Source organism: Equus asinus, chromosome 2 (genome assembly GCF_041296235.1).
Source record: "Equus asinus isolate D_3611 breed Donkey chromosome 2, EquAss-T2T_v2, whole genome shotgun sequence".
NCBI classification, from domain to species: domain Eukaryota; kingdom Metazoa; phylum Chordata; class Mammalia; order Perissodactyla; family Equidae; genus Equus; species Equus asinus.
Window position 1 is genome coordinate 46412107 of NC_091791.1, and position 18822 is coordinate 46430928.

The 18822-nt window shown below is 39.5% G+C and overlaps 1 protein-coding gene across 1 annotated transcript in view; it reads right to left on the bottom strand.

Annotated features, from left to right (window-relative positions):
- The window catches only part of PCDH15 (protocadherin related 15), a 1592394-nt gene extending 1582047 nt beyond the window's left edge, over positions 1–10347 (bottom strand). The window contains exon 1 of the mRNA XM_070487986.1: positions 7899–10347. The gene's annotated coding sequence lies outside the window, so the exon portion shown is untranslated. The remainder of the gene's footprint in view (positions 1–7898) is intronic.
- Positions 10348–18822: the final 8475 nt, after the last annotated feature.

An 18822-nucleotide genomic window follows, 5' to 3' on the forward strand; every position in this document is an offset into this window, starting at 1 on the left:
TGAGAAACTGAAGCAAAGACACTGTAAGGAAAAATGTCAGTTTCAGAGTAACTAACCATTGGAGCCTAGCAGTCCAACTACTGACCTTGTACCATTAACCACTATTACGTACTGACCTAAGAAGGCCTAGAGGGAGATCGATCTATTAGAAACCATGATATAAAGATCACTGCCTTCCAATATCCCAATCTGGATGAATACACATAAAGAGAACACGCTTAACGATGATGAAAGAATCAGGAAGAAGAACTTACAACACGCTTTATAAAACAAGAAGGAACTCAACAGAGTTTGCAATTAAGTTAAAAATTAAATATGTGCAAACAACAAAAGCATGATTGTAAATGTCTCCTGTCAACACTGTGCAGGTAAGCTTTCTTTTTTAAAAAAGTTGTACCTTATAAAAACGGCACTTATATATGTTGATATATCACATCCAATATTCCTTGTGACTTAAATGCTAAAAATAGCATTCTTCCTTTAGTAAAGAAAAAAGAAAGTATCAAGTGAATCAAGTAAAGAGAGTCATATGATTAACTTCTAACAATGTAAAATATAGACTTGAAAATTAGGGCAATAATATATTTTATATAGTAAATGTGATCACCACATCAGGATAGAAAATCTTCAAAGTAAAATTGGTGCCGGCAATCACATACTGCTAGATTTGAGATTAGAAGGCCAGTCAAATGTCTTAAAACTACAGCTGACAGTATTTATTTGAAATACCATCAAGAGCCCTTGGAGCGTAGGAATCACAAACAGTATCTGGAGCCTCGATTTGAATCCAGATTCCATCTCTAACTTACTGGGAAACTTTGGACAAAGGTCTTAACTTTCTTGAGCATACATTTTCCTGTTGAAAAACTGGGAAAACAGCAAGATTTACTTTATGAAGCAGTAAAGATTAGATGAGTTAATAAAGGTAAAGTACATCAAGTAATAACTGGCATAAATTAATTGCTAGATGATAATTTATTATTATTTGGCTGAACTGTATTATTTAAATTTTCTAGTCTAAGCATATAGCTATTTTATAAAGATAAAAATATTACATAATTTTTTTTAATTTCTAAAGTGTCTTTGATTACTTACCATGTCGAAAAATATAGTTTTCCAGAAGAATAGTTTTTAATGTAGAGGTCATATATAATATTTATTTTACAAATACTGGAATGCCACAATTTTTATCAGTTTAAAGCTCATTAGAGTAAATCTTCATTGGCCAACTTTTTATTTATTAGTTAGATTTTTTCTAGAGCAGTTAGTGTCCTTTCCTAAGATTTTATTCCTAAGCCTGTCATCTTTCTTTTCCCATTGGCAAGGTGGGTAGGGGTGCTACTGCTCCCTCCCGTTAATCGATACACCCCTTCCTAAGAATATAACTATGGTTAATAGTACAGACTCATTGTGCTTTTGCACCAAAATTAACCAGTTATTTTTGGAAAGAGAATGTTTACAAGCGCACTTGCAATGCCTTAATACATGCTAATGCCATCAGTATGTCATGGCTCAGATGAATCCTAAATACCAATAGAAAAATCATTCCTAAAAGTAAGTACACACCAGATATTTTAGAGTGTGAATAACTAACTGTGGGGAGTTTGGGAACTGTGGGCATTTTAAAAAAATTATTAATTTTTTTTGTGTGTATATGTGTTGTGTGCATCTGCACAGGGTTATAGATTTTATAGCTCTGTTTACAAAAATATAGAATCAAATTTTATTCCCTCACATCCTTACACAGTGGTCAGCAAGAATATACATCTATAGAGTCTTTAAACTGTTTACTCTTTTCTTTTTGGTTATTACATATTTCAGAACCTTATAGAGGGAAGACCATAATATCCAGTAATTTTGATGTCAATTTTAGTGATTACATTAATTGTTACATTTATTCATTACAATTTTCAGAATTTTAAGAGGGGGATATCTAATAATTCCAAGTGTCACATTTGGACATTTGCACCCTAAAAATTTACCATAATATTTTCAATAAGTCAGTACAATATTTCTTAGAGAAGACAATGTAACAACTGAACACACAGAGCATTAGGCTTCCAAATTCACTGCAAAGTCACAGCTAATATGTAATTTAGCAGTGGTATAGTAAGGAATATACTATTTTTCAACTATATTACTTTTTCAGGATGCAGCACCTATAATACTTTAAAATTAAACTCTGTAAAATATAACTCAAATAATGATATCAGCTTAACTTATTCATACATTTTCACACCTAAAGACCCTTTTAACGATTTTAAATTTTGTTTAACATTTATGAACCCACTTAAAAGAACGTATAATGTTGTGCAGATGTTAATTTAATACATAATGCATTACTAAAAATTGTCCTGAATAATATGTATTGTGTTAATGTTAGAAAAATTATTTTTAAAACAGTAATTAGATCAAATGATTGAATCACAACATTGGTGAACTAGAATAACTTTTACTCTTCTAAGTATATTGAAATCCATAAGAATGTACAATATAAATAACAGTTTGAATAGAATTTGGCTTATGTGTTTTAGTAAATTAAAAAATAAGAATTGGGAAATTATGGATTTTTAATTTATGCCTATTTGATTAGCTGTCTTTTTAAAAATATTCTTATTAAGAAATTTTGAATCAAACCATTAGAGTAATTAATAATTAATTGATTACTTAATTATTCAGAACAGTCTGTCCTTGGTAGCAATGGAAAAGAACTTCATTGTGAAAAGGGGTAGGCATGGTAATTAGAATAAAAAATTCATTAAATCCAGGAGAAAATTCCTATATATACACACACACACACACACACACATATATATGATTTGTTTTTTAGTCTTTGAAGTAAGATAAAAACAATATGAGAAAATAACTTTGAGAGCCTTTTTTGGCATCATTCATAGTTAAATATCTTAAGCTAAAACTGACAGTTTTCTTTCTTTTCCCTTCCTTGCTTCACTCCTGAAAGGAATTCAACACTGCAAAAGAGGTGAGGATTTGACTAATTCATAGATAAAAATTGTACGAAAGTTAGAAAACACCTAAAGTCACATAAATCATTTCTAATGTTTTATCCATCTTTAAAACAGAAGCTGATATTTCTATTTCACTTTATGTTAAGCAGCTGTAATATGTAGTCCAGAAGCATCTCAGTATAATAGTATTTTTATATAAATTGTAAGACACTTTAAATTATGTGGTTGACCAACCACAACCATTTTGCTCTATAAGTAACCAAGGAGATGTAATTCTTAGGAGACATTTATGTTATAGTTCCAAGAATTAAAAAATAAAGAATTACTTTTCACTAGGAATCAAACTTTTAGTTGGCTTTCCATAAAACAATTTCTCAAATCATCTGGCAAAAGAAGACCGCAAGACACAGGCAGACAGGTGTCCTCCCTGCACTCCCAGAGACAAGATGGACCCGACACAGACACTGTGATTTCTTCTGCCTTTTGGATTTGTTCTCTGTGCCACAGTTCTGTCTTTTGATCTGATCCCATTCACAAACCTCGCCAACGGCAAACCAAGAAAGACAGATGATCTAACATGCGTTTCACCTCTCTGATGTGTCTCTAGTCCCTGGATTCCACCTTCTGGTCCCTAGGTTTATTAGTGATAATGGCCTATTCTCTTGTCTAAATCTCAGTTATGTACTCAAGCTCTTGTTCCTTGTTTGTACCCGAAGTCTTTGAACAGGTTCTGGCACTTCCGACATGAGATATCAGATAGTGGCAGACCTCAACAGGTTGTACAGCTGGTCTTAAACACATGAGACTGGTTTCAGAGACTTCAGCTGGCAGAGACTTTTGTCTAATGACCTGAAAACCTTCACTGGAAACATGTGCTAGGATTTATCTTCTAGTGGTCCTCTATTAAAATGCAAAACAACCTGTTAAGGAATCCATTAAATCATTGACTTAGTGTGAGTGGATTTTTTCAGGTTGCATGGATAAATTTAATGTAAATGCAAACGGTGTGTGTGGAAGAGGAGCCATTTTGTTGTTAAGAACCTAGAACAGAGATGAGAATATATATAACATTGTAGTTGATGAAAAAAATAGCTGGTATATGTGAAATCATTTTAAGGGATAACATCCTCCATAGATATATGATTTATATCAGAGCACAGAGGAGGAGGAATTGGAGAAAAGATAGGAGTCATGGCTTCTAGGTTTTCTTGGACAGAGACTGGGAAATTATTTTTAAAACGGCCATCCTTGGCAATAACGAGCCCTCAGACCTTCTAATAGAGAGTATATTAGTTTGAAAAAGCTCTCAGAAAATGTATCACTAGTGAAAAGTCGAATGTTTCCATTGGTATAGATGTAGCTAAAAATGGTTCAAGGGTAAAATTATGCAAAATATTATTCATCACAATAGGGCCACCACGTGGGCTATTCTCTCTCTCACATCCCATGAGGAGAGGCACTATATGATAGAAGAAGTTTTTAGAACTTCTAAGCAAAATTTTACATATTTTTATACATAGAAATGGATTGTCTTTGCCATCAGTGATGCAATTAGTTTACAAAAAGCTTTCGAAATGTGGCAGGAATCCTGGACCATGTGGCACTATGTTTCAATCTCAATATATCAATCATAATGTATGTGATTTGGGGTTAATATGAAACAAAAACATACCTTTCTTAGTTAATATTACCTTGCTAGGATTAAACTAGTTCTGTGGTTTCCTTCCCAGGTTTCCTACTTGTTAGGGTGTCATCAACCAACTATCTAAAGAGATTGTTGGAGTTTCAATAAAAACAAAACTCAACTCAAAAATTAGCATATAATTCACATTAGTCTGTGTGGTATATTACTTGAGAGATCATATTTTATTAAAGCATGTAAGCTGCATTTTTTAAAAATTTCAACAGGTACACAGTTTAAAATAGTACTCAACCAACAAAAACACAGTTGAATAAAGTGGCCTTTTTTAAAGACAATAAACAAATACAATAGCCTCTTCCTGTATCCAATGTGATACTGTGCTGTTATTGTGCAAACTTTTTAAGTAACAGAAAACTCGAAATGCTTACTATTGCAAAAACATGTTCTGTAGAAGTAGCATTGTATAAGAAAATACTATAAAACAAAGAAATTAGAACACAGATACCAGAATGTCAATGAATACCACACATATTGAAGACCATGACAGTGAATGACCAACTTCCTTTGGCTGCAAAGAATGGGGAAAATTAAGAATTTCATGGAAATGTCACATGCAAAAAAAATACCCAAAAGAAATGACCAATCTTACCATTGGGTTCAGGATTTCATCAATCATTTCCTTCCCTTTTATGTCACCTTTGTGAAGTTTTATTAATGAAAATGAAGAGAGTCGAAAAAATTGATTGTAGAAATGTTTTAATTTACTTTCTGTTTTTACAATCTCATGTAAGCTACCTGAATTACTTTGGAATTATTACGAAATTAAGAATTAAGAAGAATATAAATATGTAAATATGTGAAATAAAAAGGTTAGCATTTTAAAAATTGTCCTCACTCCAGTGAGGAAGAGATAATCATATTTACTTAATGCTATCTGCTAACCAAACCCATTAGCACATTGATATTTTTTGAAACTTAAGGGCTCAGTAATCACGAAGCATTTCCGACACCCCATTATTAGCGACCCTTGGTTTTAAACTCAAATGGCCAGGCCACCATCCAGAGCTTCAAATATGCAAGTGACAAAGGTTTTGTATTTGAGAATAGCCATCTCCCAACAAGACAGAGGGGAAATAATAATGGCATCGATAATGGAAAACAAGTAAAGTTCAAGAAGATGAATACTTGGAAAAAAATTCAGATTAACATGTTGTATGATACCTTCCTAACAAAAGCAAGTTCATTAACACTAAACCTGTATTTTTCACAGGATAACTCTGGAACTAGGAGAAGGAATCACCCATGACGTTAAACATGCAGTTAACTGGATCCTCTTGAATCAATTTCTCCTATATTGGGGTCATAAATCTCAATTGTTACGCATTCTTAGGCACTAAAATTTGAGAAAAACTGTTTTATACCCTGCGACTGAGAGTTTATTTGAAAGTCAATAACTGCAAATGAGAGCTGTTTATTTTCTTGGGATTCTCAATTTTTTTAAAAGCATTTCTCAAGTGAGGAGTCTAACCTTTGAGATAAACCTGCTCGTGTGGATCTAAGATAAGGTTGATTCCTGTTGAAGATAATCCATCCTCTACGCACACACACACAACTCGGACTTTAGTTTTATTCCTTCTCTTCTGCACTACCCCAATTCTCCATGTTCCTAGCTTAGTATTACTGTCTCACCTCTTCTGTTGTACTGTCGCCTCCCTGCCCTTCCCATCCCCACCCCCCCTCCAAACCTAGCTTAGCAGGGGGCCTGGGTACACTCAGTACCTACCCAAGAACTGCACACAATTTACTCTTGGGATATTAGCTTACTGCAATTCAGGGCAACTTCAACTCAGAGCTGCCCTATGAGGAAGAATCTATGAGTGACAGGGCCTGTTGCACAGACGAGACTTAGGTCAGGATTGGAAGTTACAAGAGTATAGGAGCAAGAGAAGAAGGGGAAGAGAAATAATACAAGAAGTAGGAGAGGAAGATGGTCCAGCTTCCACTAGTTGCAGCTATTGGGAAGGATATCTTGTAGTGGAGAGATGGCAATGTGCATAGAGGCCAGATCTTGGACCTGATCTCTCTCTGCTTTACAGGACATCCTGGAATCTACAGCACACACGTGTGAGGAAGTGAATAAACCCATCCAGCATTATTCTATTCCCACAAATGAGATCGGAAATGAAATGTAACAGCAGTCTTTCTACACAGCCAAGTATTGCAAGCTCAGAACACTAACTGGTTCATTGATTTCACTGATTACCATGTGTAGATATGAAATCCCAGGCACTGATTTTCAATAAACGACCCTCTCAAAGTTAACTTGCCTTTCTGTTTTTCATCCATGCATTCATATTCTTGCTACGTAAATTTTAATATTGATTTTTAAAATTTCCCTACAGTCCAAAAATATCATTTGCCAAAAAATCAATGGCTGTTTCTATCCTCTCATGCAATTTCTGCCATTAGCTAACGTGCAACTATAGGGATCAATTACATACACAGTATACAAACTCTTACCATGCAGAAGTGCACCCAAGACATTAGTTCAATCTTACCCCAAATTACCTCTCAACTAAAAAAGATCAGGTATTTAAATTAAAACATCAGGGAAGACTGGAAACAGCAACGTCTTTCACCATTCCTGCAGATTGTAAAAGTGTTCCATTCTCTCTGCACTCACAGTGCTTTGTTACAGGGGCAACATGGGGCGGGGGTAGGGGGGATGGGAGTGGGAGGAGGGGGGAGAAAGGAAACAAAACTACAATGTCCTTGTTATCTTGCACTTTAAAAATAGAAGGAGAGCCCCCTCCCTTGTTTATATATAATGAAACAAGCCAAGTCTGCAAGCACTAGGTCTGGACATAAGAAAACTTGCATGGGGAAACTTTTGGGGGGAAATGAAGGTGATCTCTGAGCTGCTATTGCAGTTGTATATGACACTGACATTTATATCCCGTAATTCTTACCCACAGGAAACACATCCCTTCAGAAACTAAATAAAATCAAGTGGGACCTTCTCAAAATCTGCAAGTATCAACTTCGCAGCGCAGCTCACAAAGCCCCCAATACCACGACACATTAGGAGCAAGGCATTCAGCCGATAAGCGGTGGAAGGCAGTCCACCTTGAGGTTGCTGTGAATCTGGTTGTTCCTGAGCCTGAATCCGAAAAGGGTAGGGTGCGATGAGAAATGAGGGGGAGAAGAAAGCCTGGGCTCCATGAAACCAAACACCCTTTTGGAATCTGGGCTGAGCACTAGAATCATGATCCCACCCCCTTGCCTACCTCTAGGCTCCAGTGAGCATCCGTTTGGCGTTCTCCCCTCTGCTCCTTCCGCAGCAGCGGACACACGGTTCCCGAGCAGCCGGGAGCTTGGGTCCCGCAGAGCGCTCGTGCCAAGCGCTTCTCTCGACTAGTTACCAAATGAGAAAAAGGGACAGAGACGCACAACCAGGAAGGTGATTAAAATCCAGTTTTCTGGCACCAGCGTCCCGGAAGATTCCAGCTCCTCTTCTGCGCCCTTCCCCAGCTCTTTCGCCCGGCAAAGGGTTACTCAGGAAGCCCCGGGCAGCAGCTCCTTCTCTTGTGCTCCGCCTGATCGCTCTAATCGCAGCCGCCGCTGCCGCCACACTGCGAGCCTCGCTATCCGCTAGCCACCGCGCAGCGCGGAGGCCCGGCGGAGACAGCGCCGGGGGAGGAGGATGGATTAAACAGATAGATTTTTCGGGTAAGGGAGGAAAAACTTTGATGTTGGAACCGCACACACAGGACTGAGAAGAAACCCAAACAAGTTGCAGGTGTAGGGGCGGAAAGGATGCTTTCACCAGCTCTGAGAAAAATCACGCCCCCCACCCCCCACCGAAATCAGAGAGAGAAAGCTCCCTGCTCCTTGAGCGATCCCTGAGCGCGCCTCGTAATTTCTGGTCTTCGAGTCCTGTGGATAAGCACAGGGCATGGGAAGCCCTGTTGGTTCACGCCTGGGGTGCGGACACCAAAGGCGCCTCCTGGAGGGGCTGGCGAGGACTCCGTGCAAAGAGGACAGAGACAAACGCAGATCCAGAAAGAGCGAGGGAAGCCTGAGCTGCCTCCTACAAAAGCAGAGACGCGACTCCCTTCGGGCAAAGTGACTGCTACAAAGTCCGTTCCCTCCTGCGCAGGGACAGACACGTTTAAGGGCCTGAACCGACGTCAGCACCAGCTGAGCTCGCGGGGTGAGCGCCAGGGCTCCCCGCCCCGCGGGTTGTAGCGCGCAGAGGGCGATCTGCTGCTCGCGTGGTCGAAAGCGGCTGACTTGGGGAGAACACAGCGCTGGTGGCACTGCGGAGTGTCAACCCTCCCGAGCCCATCTTCGGAAACAGTTTACCGGTGGCATTTCTGTCATGGGTGCGCTCGCGGAATTTAACGGAGCCAGAGCCATGTGGAGAGGGGTCTGGCGGCTCTGCGCGCGCGCACCCGGTATTGGGTCACGAAGGCGCTCAACACCTGGTTTTCAGGGAAATCACTTTTTTCTTTCGCTCTGGTTTGAGTCATCATTGTGACTCATTTCTCAAAGTTAGTTGAAATCCACCGAGACGCCTTTTACATGAGCGGGATTAGATTTTTCAATCTTGAAATTCCAATCGAGAATCCAACTCAAATCTACGCTTAACCCTCACATGCCTACTTCCTAATTCAGTCACGAGATGAAACTATTCGACCTGTTCAAGACACCCTGACTGTTTTTCTTAGGTGGTTTTCATGCTTGAATATCCATGAGAAATTAAAGAGCCTTTGTAGGAGAAAGCAGTATTTCTTAAAGTAATATGTTACTGTAAGTAGTATTTTCTAAGGTTTTTGTACTATTTCCAGGTTGGCGGTAAGAAATTAAATTCAAACTCAGAAATATAGTGAAAAGAGGATTTTGTTTCTTTATCCAGTGTAATATGATCGATTCTATTTCCAACTGAGTTTTACATTTTTGCCAGAACAGTATATATCAGCTATATTTTTTAAAGTATAGAATAATGATTAAACAAAGGTGGGAAAATAATTCAGAAAACAAGATTCACATTTCTGCTGCCCTTTCCTAAATTTCCCTTCAGGGAAAAGAAACTAACACCTAAAGGCACTTGTTAAGTGTCCTGGCTCTGTTCTGGGCACCTCGATGCTTGCAGTGTCCAGAGTACTGAAGAAGGGGTAACAGAATGGAGAGTCCCCAAACCAAAGGAACCTGTGGTTGTGAAGGGCAGATAACACTTATATTTTCTCCTTTTTGTGCAGTTCCAACCTAAGTAAGGTAGATTCCCCTGGATCGCAAGCGCTCGAAGCCTTTTAAAAGTGACAAACACAAACTCCGCCAGAGATCAGGCTCCATATTTGTTTCATCTCCGTGACCCCCCAACGGCCCTCCCTCTAGCGGCCGTCCAGGAGAAACACTGGGAATGTGAGCGTGTGTGTGAGTGTGTGTACACACGCAAGCGAGCGTGCGTGTGTGCGTGCCCGCTTGTGTGTGGTAGGGTTCATCGCGACAGAACCCCCAAATATCTTGTCGGCTCTCCATCATCTCCTCCTCCTCCTAGAGAGGACTGTTCACTGCATCTTAAGTGTTCCTTCCAGCGCTTGGTATTCTTCCTCCGACGTTAGCCCTGGACTAAGAATGTCTGATCTAACTTTAAGGAGAGGCATTACCGCTACGGCGTTGGAAACTTTGGAAACTGGCGACAGCGACAGCAGTTTAACTCTTTGTAATAAATATACCCAGAAAGATCAGAGTTAATTTGTTTTCTTCACGCCTACACCTTGCACTCCCGCTTGGTTCTGTGTCTTCCAAGCTTAGAGCTCCCTCAAAATGCTTTCTGGGCTGGGGGGAGGGCTTCGTCACGGTAGGAACAGTGAAGGTCAAGGCCTGCCTGCCGGAGTTCCCTGGAACCTGGGCTTCCCACCTCAGCTCCCATCTCCACGATTTTTGTGGCTTTCTGGGTGGCCAGTGACTTCAGGGATCATCACTTGTAGCCAACGCAGGAGAAGGTAGCTGGAGAATCTGCGGGCTTTGTTCCTGACCCAGGGTCACCGTGCGGAGGCAGGGGCGGCAGGGACTCAGGTGGAGACACGGACGCGCCCACGCCTGCGGAGGGGCCAGAGCAACTGGGGAAGACACTGGGAGGCGGGAACTCGCTTCCTGGCTGGAGCCTCAAGGGTACTAGGTGGTCTCAGGAGGTGGGTCGGTAGTTGGTTCATCGAGACCATTGGAGCATCAGGAAGAAAGCAGCACCTCAGTCCCTTGGAACTGGATCCTCACAGTCCCCAAGGCTAGATTCCAGCGGCGACCTTTGCAAGGTGGGCGGAGAAAAGCCCCTTTGGCCCAGTGGACGCCCTCCTGCCCCTCAGGGTCAACCCCCTGCCCACCTCCACATTTGGCCTCTGGGTAGAAACCCATTTCCCCGCTGAGCCATTGAGCCGTTTTCCCAAAGGGGTAACGACGCTTGCAAAGGTCGCATTGAGATTTTCTAGCCCGCAATGTTGTCCCCTCCACCCCAACCCCACGATGGCTCCGACTCGCAACCACGCAGAAAAGGCCTCTCCCTTGGCAGTCCCCTCCGACAGGCCCCGATCCGGGAGAACGCTCGCAGATGCCCGGGAGGAGAGCCTGGCGCCCGCAGCCTCTGCGCGCCCTGTGCCCGCAGTCAGGCATCGTCACCATCTCCCGGGCAGAGACGAGCGCGCGCCCTGTGCCCGCGGCCGGGGGGACTGGTGGCTCTCGTCGCAGCGCCCGGGAGCAATTGTTGGACAGTTCCTCCCGCGGACTGAGTGCACCGGCGCGGGGCAACCTGGTCTCCGCAAGGAGCTAGCCCCGCGAGCCCAGCGGGAGGGGCGGCCAAACGCGGCCCGAGGGCGCCTCCCGCGCTCCAGGGCGCGCCCGGAACTGCAGCCCCGGAGCCCCTGTCGCCGCCGCGCGCTGCCCTGCTGGCCCGAGCGGCTGGCGCTGAGGATTGGAGCTTGGGGAAGGGGAAGCCCCGTACACCCTTATTGTGCGGTCCTGTCCTCCATTTCCTTCCTGGGAGACCAAGTCTGCATCCCAACGAGCCCCCAGGCTCCTACTTGTTCTTTTGAATCGGACCGGATTCACCTGCACCCCCGCCCGGGTAACAGGAGACCCGAGAAAGGATGGCACAGCAGGGCGGGCACTTGCTAGCGCGACGTGAGAATCTGCTTTGTGAATCCAGGGCTCATATGGTTACGTCTCCAAAAGCGCTAGGGAACAAACTCCAGGAAACGCACTTCCTCTTGAATATGCCAAGAAGGATCAGCTTTCTCTGGTTGTGTTTGTGATCGACCAGAGCAAAGAGAGCTTTCACTAATGCAACCATGCCCTCCTTGCCCTTTTTTTTTCTTGTGCTTTGACAAGTCAAAGAAACAATTTGTAATATTGGATAGAGTAACAATTGTTTTTGCTTCTACCAGCTAATTAATACATTTTATTTATTTTGTCCTGAAACACTGAAAATATCGTAGTGTGGTACATACAGTAAAAAGTTACATATTAATTAATTAGATTAAACTGGTGTGATAGTAAGCAGTATTAAATTTCCATTTATTATAATCTGCTTTTATTATAAAAAAATCTTGACAAAAAATTTCCTTAGAGCTAGAAAAAGTTCACCTGTAACATTAAAATAGAAATACTACCTTTAAAATATTATTCATTTAAAAATACATTTTATGTGTATTAATATTCTCATATTAAATTATAACACTTGGTGATCCAGATCAAAAATGCTAAAAGTAAATCTCAAAAACATTACTGGGGAAGTGTTGGGGAATTTGGAGGGAAATATTTAGGGAAATATTCCGTAACTGAATATTTGCTTTGATTATTTATATATATTTTAAAGGGTTGGTATTTAATATAATTAACATTTTTATTTTTAATTATGTTAAAACACATTGCATAAAATTTACCATCTTAACCATTTTTAAGTGTACACTTGGGTAGTGCTAAGTTTATGTACATTATCGTGGAACAAATCTCCAGAACTTTTTCATCTTGCAAAACTGAAACTCAATACCCATTGAACAACTTCCATCTCTCCAGCCTCTCTCTTTCTGTCTCTTTGCATAAGCACAGAAGAAAAGCCACATAAGGCTGCAGCAAGAAGGTAACCATCTGCAAGCCAGGAAGAGGGCTCTCATCGTCAACCATACCAGCTGGCACCTTAATCTTGGACTTATCAACCTCCAGATTTGTGAGACATAGATCTCTGTCATTTAAGCCACCCAGTCCATGTTATTTTGCTACTGCAGCCTGACTAGATGAAAACATATGCTAACTTTATATTTTATTTATTTATTTATTTTTGGGGGGAGGAAGATTCACCCTGAGCTAACATCCATTGGCAGTCTTCCTCTATTTTTTCTATATGGGATGCCTCCACAGCATGGCTGGTGAGTGGAGTAGGTCGGCGCCAGGATCTGAACCCGCCAACCAGAGCTGCTTAAGTGGAGGGAGTAGAGCTTTAACCACTAGCCGCAGGCTGACCCCTTTATTTTTAATTTTTTGAGGAACCACCATACTGTTTTTCATAGTGGCTGCATCATTTTACATTCCCATCAACAATGCACAAGGGTTCCAACTTCTCGACATCCATGCCCACACTTGTTATTTTCTGTTTTATTGATAGTAGCCATTCTAGCGGGTGTGAGGTGATATTTCATTGTGTTTTGATTTGCATTTTTTAATGATTAATGATATTGAGCATCTTTCCATGTGCTTGTTGGTCATTGGTATGTCATCTTTGGAGAAATGCCTGTTCCAGTCTTTTGCCTATTTTTAAATCTCATTATTTGTCTTTCTGTTGTTGAGTTGTAGGACTTCTCTATATTTTCTGGGTTAACCTCTTAACGGATACATGAATTGCAAATATTTTCTTCCATTCCATACATTTCCTTTCCCTTCTGTTGATTGTGTCCTTTGATGCACAGTCTGATGTATGTATGTGTGTGTATCTTTATATTAAACTATTATCTTGCCTTGGTGATAGCTTTCATATTTTGGAAATTCACATGTAACCATTAAGACTCTCTGTAATATATGAATTTTGCTGATAATAAGTTTTTCCTGCTCCATATTAATATGAAAATCGTCCTCTTGATTCACTTGCTCTATATTTCAAAACATTGTTTGGTTGTGGCTTATTTTACTTATTACTGAACTGTTGATGGTAATGATCTCATACATTTTTAATTTTTGAAAGTTTAATATATTTCACGTATTAAGGAAAAGTAATATATTTGTATAATGGGGCATCTGGTCCTTTTTTTTTAAAGTTACTATAAAATATTCTACATATAAACTGAAATATGTGTATTTAGTTATTTTAACTGTAATGAAAACTTCAACTAATCCAACTTTTTTTTTTTTAAAAAAGGGATGATTTGGGGGCCGGCCTGGTGGCGCAGCGGTTAAGTTCGCACGTTCTGCTTCTCGGCAGCCCGGGGTTCGCTGGTTCGGATCCCGGGTGCGGACATGGCACTGCTTGGCAGCCATGCTGTGGTAGGCGTCCCACGTATAAACTAGAGGAAGATGGGCACGGATGTTAGCTCAGAGCCAGGCTTCCTCAGCAAAAAGAGGAGGACTGGCAGTAGTTAGCTCAGGGCTAATCTTCCTCCAAAACAAAACAAAACAAAACAAAACAAAAAAAAGAATGATTTGTTTGAGAAAGGTAAACAATTAAAATTTATGTGTGTTGAATTACGGGCTTAATTATCCTTCCAATAGGGCATGCTTTTGCAGTCTCATTTGTGCTGTATTCACATATCAGGTTCATATCTTAACATTTTCAAATCCAAGTATAATTACGATGGTCTCGACTGAACAACCTCGTGCTTTCTCTAAAGTAATTCTTTTAATCGCTGATTTTATATTTTGTTTCAAAACTAGGAGATGATCTGAATATATGAGTGATTAGATAAGACTTTAGGGCTGTCCATGCAAATAATCAATAACCATTCTACAAATAAGAGAAAGAAGGTGAATTTTACTTGTGCCCGAGTGAGGACTATAAGCTGGGAAGGCAGTTTCCACAAAGGAAGAAAACGTTCCAGAGAAGTATAATGTGCGGCATGATTATATACCATTTCAGAACAAAGAACACACTTCAAGCATGACAGGGACACATTTTTTTCTCAAAGTCACAGGAGATAGTGTGCTGCAGTTTAGCATGTACACAGTAGGTCAACTTGACCCTGGTTTCCGGAAGGGAAAATTCATCTTCAAAAGAGCACTGGTATTGACATCAGAGAAAGGGAGGCATTCATCCATATCTTCAAAGAGCGCATCCTTTGCTTTGGGATAAGGTTTAATGTTTAAAGCAAACATACAATGCATGTTTGACAGGTCATAAGTTCGACTGCTCTGGGAAAAACAAGGTTAGGCTGAATCAGGTTTAAACCAGAATGGTTTCCGCATATACCTCAATATGGAAAAGTTTCTTATTATTTTCACTATTTTCCTCAGGGCCCTAATTAATAAATACAGTAGGACTCCCTTATCTGTGGTTTTGTTTTTCACAGTTTCAGTTACCTGTGGTCAACCATGGTTCAAAAATATTAAATGGGAAATTCCAGAAATAAACAATTCATAAGTTTTAAGTTGTGCACCATTCTGAGTATGGTGATGAAATCTCGTGCTGTCCTGCTCCTTCCCAGCAGGCATGTGAATCGTCCCTTTGTCCAGCATATCCACGCTGCATATCCTACCTGCCCATTAGTCACTTAGTAGTCATCTCAGTTTTCAGATCCACTGTTGAGGTATCACAGTGCTTGTGGTCAAGTAACCCTTATTTCCCTTGATAGCAGCCCCAAAGTGTGAGAGTAGTGATGTTAGCAATTTAGATATGCCAGAGAAGCCATAAAGGGCTTCCTGAAGTGAAAAGGTTAAAGTTCTTAACAAGGAAAGAAAAAAATCATATGCTGAAGTTACTAAGATCTACGGTAACTTTCATTACAGTGTATTGTTATAATTGTTCTATTTTATTATTAGTTGTTGTTAATCCCTTACTGTGCCTAATTTCTAAATTAAGCTTTATGATAGGTATGTACATATAGGAAAAAACATAGTATATATAGGGTTTGGTACTATCTTCGGTTTCAGGCATCCACTGAGGGTCTTAGAATGTATTCCCGGTGGATAAGTGGAGACTACTGCAAGCATATTTTCATGTACTTATGTATCTTTTATAATAAAGTTCAGTTGTGTCAAACATATGTATTCTAGGAGGAGAAAAGTAGTAGAAGGATATATAAAATATATCAATTCACATTAAATATGAACCACTGTGTTAGTTTACTATTTTCTGTTTAAGAGATCCAGGTAAGTTGTGATTGAGATATTAAACTGTATTTATGGGTTTATATGTTTAAAATAATCAAGTTTGGATTACATTTTGTTTGAGAAGACTTTTCATTCCCAATTTTAAAAAAATACAAAGAGCTTTGCCTGTATGGCAACCTCCATGTTTAGTCTCCTAATTAATGTCAGCTTTTTCAGGGACATCCTCAGACTCTGAACACTATAGTCTCACTCTTCCGGTGAGTAAACCAGAACATTTGTGCTCAACCACAGCTTGTTGGAGATGGCACTTTTTGAAGTTTTCTATAGGAATTTGTATGTTATCTTTCTTTGTGTCCCTGCCTGGAGATGTAACTATTTTCTGTTTGGACAATAATCGCAGATTTGCTGTCTCTACCAAAGCCCAGAATATTGTGCTTAGAGAGACTAAACTGTTCTCTGTCCATGCAAAAAGATATGGATGTCATTACTAGAGCTATATAATCAAGAAGAGTCATTATTGCAAACCATATTGACAGCAATAACCATCTTAGATAGACATGATTAAATGGAAATTGAATAAAGCACTAGATGTAGAGATTGTTTTCTTTAAGTATAATGTGCAAATAGTATGTTACAAGAAAGTTACATCCTGGCACACCTTGCTTACATAGGAGATCTGGTTCAGTAGGAATGAGCTCTATCAAATTAAAGGGAAAATAATTTCATGTTTATCAACAAATGTCTCATTAAAAATTCTGCTATACCCTCTTTATAGCTATTGTATAAAAATATATTTAAATCCATTTCAAAATTCTTGCTCCATATGTGCAGTCATTCTCCTATTTGTTATTGTCATAATGTTCAAGCATTAAAGGTCTCCTTCAGTTATTTTTACATATAGAATATCTGGACTCCATGAACATTTCAAAAATTGCTATTCCAGTCTAGCTTCTGCTGTCCAAGGCTGATAAAATCACTTTAGGAAGGACCCCTTGGAAAATTAGACCTAGTTAGGATTTTCTCAGTGTGCTTGAGAAGCAGTCATGTCTGAGTCTACTCAAAAATCCCTGTGGGATTGGAGCTAAGTTAACAAGGTTCTTAGAAAAAATTAATTTAAAAATTGAACGAACTATATTAATCTATGTAAATTATCTTACAGAAACTCTAAGTTTCAAGGACACCATATGTGGTAAATTTGGTCAATAATTCTAGCGTAAGTTTTAAAATGAAGGAATAATTATTTTCTTTCTCTCTTCCTTTGGCTTAAAAATACTGTCCTTCAGAATTCGGTGAGAGCAATCGATCAGAAATCATACACAATATATTTATTCACAGGTAAATTTAGAAAAATATATTTCTTGGTCGCTTAAAATTTGTATTTCCTATAAATCTCATCTCTTACAATAATTTTTAAAAAGTGCCTTGACATGCCAAATATGTTCTTGAATATTTAAGCAGCTTGTGTTAAAATGTAGAATTTTTTTTTCTGCCATCTTCAGTGGCTGTCATAGAAAACAGATTCAAATAGCATCTGCTTCCATGGCAGAGGCCAGGGTGGTGCTGGCATCCTTGAAACATCCACAGGGTCTGCCTGGACATTGATTAGCACTCTGTGGCCCCATCCATGCTGTTAAGGTCTGCAGTAATACAAATATTGTTAAACAATCTAATGTTTTTATGATTATCAATTTAGCCTACAGTACTAAACCATAAAAATGATGTTAATGACATACTTCTCCAAATTGTATTTAAGTATTTCTCAAGTACCTTTACACTATTTATAGCTAACCAGCAAATTATAAAAATGTGGAGGAATAGATAAAAAATATGCAAATTCTTGAGGATATTTTTCCTGGGTCTTCATCCTCCTAGTTGTATTTCTTACCCATAATAGTATAACTAACATTTATTGACTATTTCTTGATTGTTAAATTATGCACTAAACACTCTACATATATCACTATATTATTTCCTAAAACAAATAAGCAAAGCCAGGACAATTATGCTCATTTTACAAATAAGGAAATTAAAGCTTTTAAAGGTTTAATACTGTGGACAAATCCTAAGAGCTAGAGCCAAGATGCTGATCCAAGTCTGGAGTTAGGATGTGAATGTGGTAGGTGGAATAATGGTCCCTCAAAGATATCTACATCCTAATCCCTGGAACCTATAAATATGGGACTTTTAATGGTGAAGGGAATTAGGGTTGCCAGTAGAATTAAGGATGCCATTCAGCTGACCTTAATGAGAGGGAGATTATCCTGGATTATTGGGGTGGTCCTGAAAAGTGGGAGAGGTAGAAGAGGAGGTCAGAGTGTGTGAGAAGGACTCAATCAACTATTGCTGGCTTTGAAGATGGACGATGAAGGAAGATAGAGGCCAAGGAATAGGGTGACTCTAGAAGCTGGAAAAAGCAAGGAAAGAGATTCATCCCAAGAGTTTCCAGCAAAGAATGCACTCCGCCAAACTTAATTTTAGCCCAGTGAAATCCATGTCAGACTTCTGATCTACAGAATGTAAGATAAAAAAAGTTTGTGTTGTGTGAAACCACTAAGTCTGTGGTAATTTGTCACAGCAGCAATAGGAAAGTAATACACGGATCTACATCTTTTCGAATCAGAACCCACACTCTGAACATCTGCACTTTTCAGCCAATGACCATCCTTTGGATGAGAAGGGGGTTATCTACAAGTGCCAAATAAAAAGCCCTTTGGAGACAAAAGAAAAGAATCCAGGGGAGGTTTGACACTGATTCTTTTTTTTCCTACACCAATGCATGTACGTACATCTTGAAGAGGATATAGTTCAAAAGTACATTTATACATGCACTTTGTGGTCACTTTACAAAAAATCTCTTTACATAAAATCAAATGGAATATTCATTTACTTATTTATCCAGTT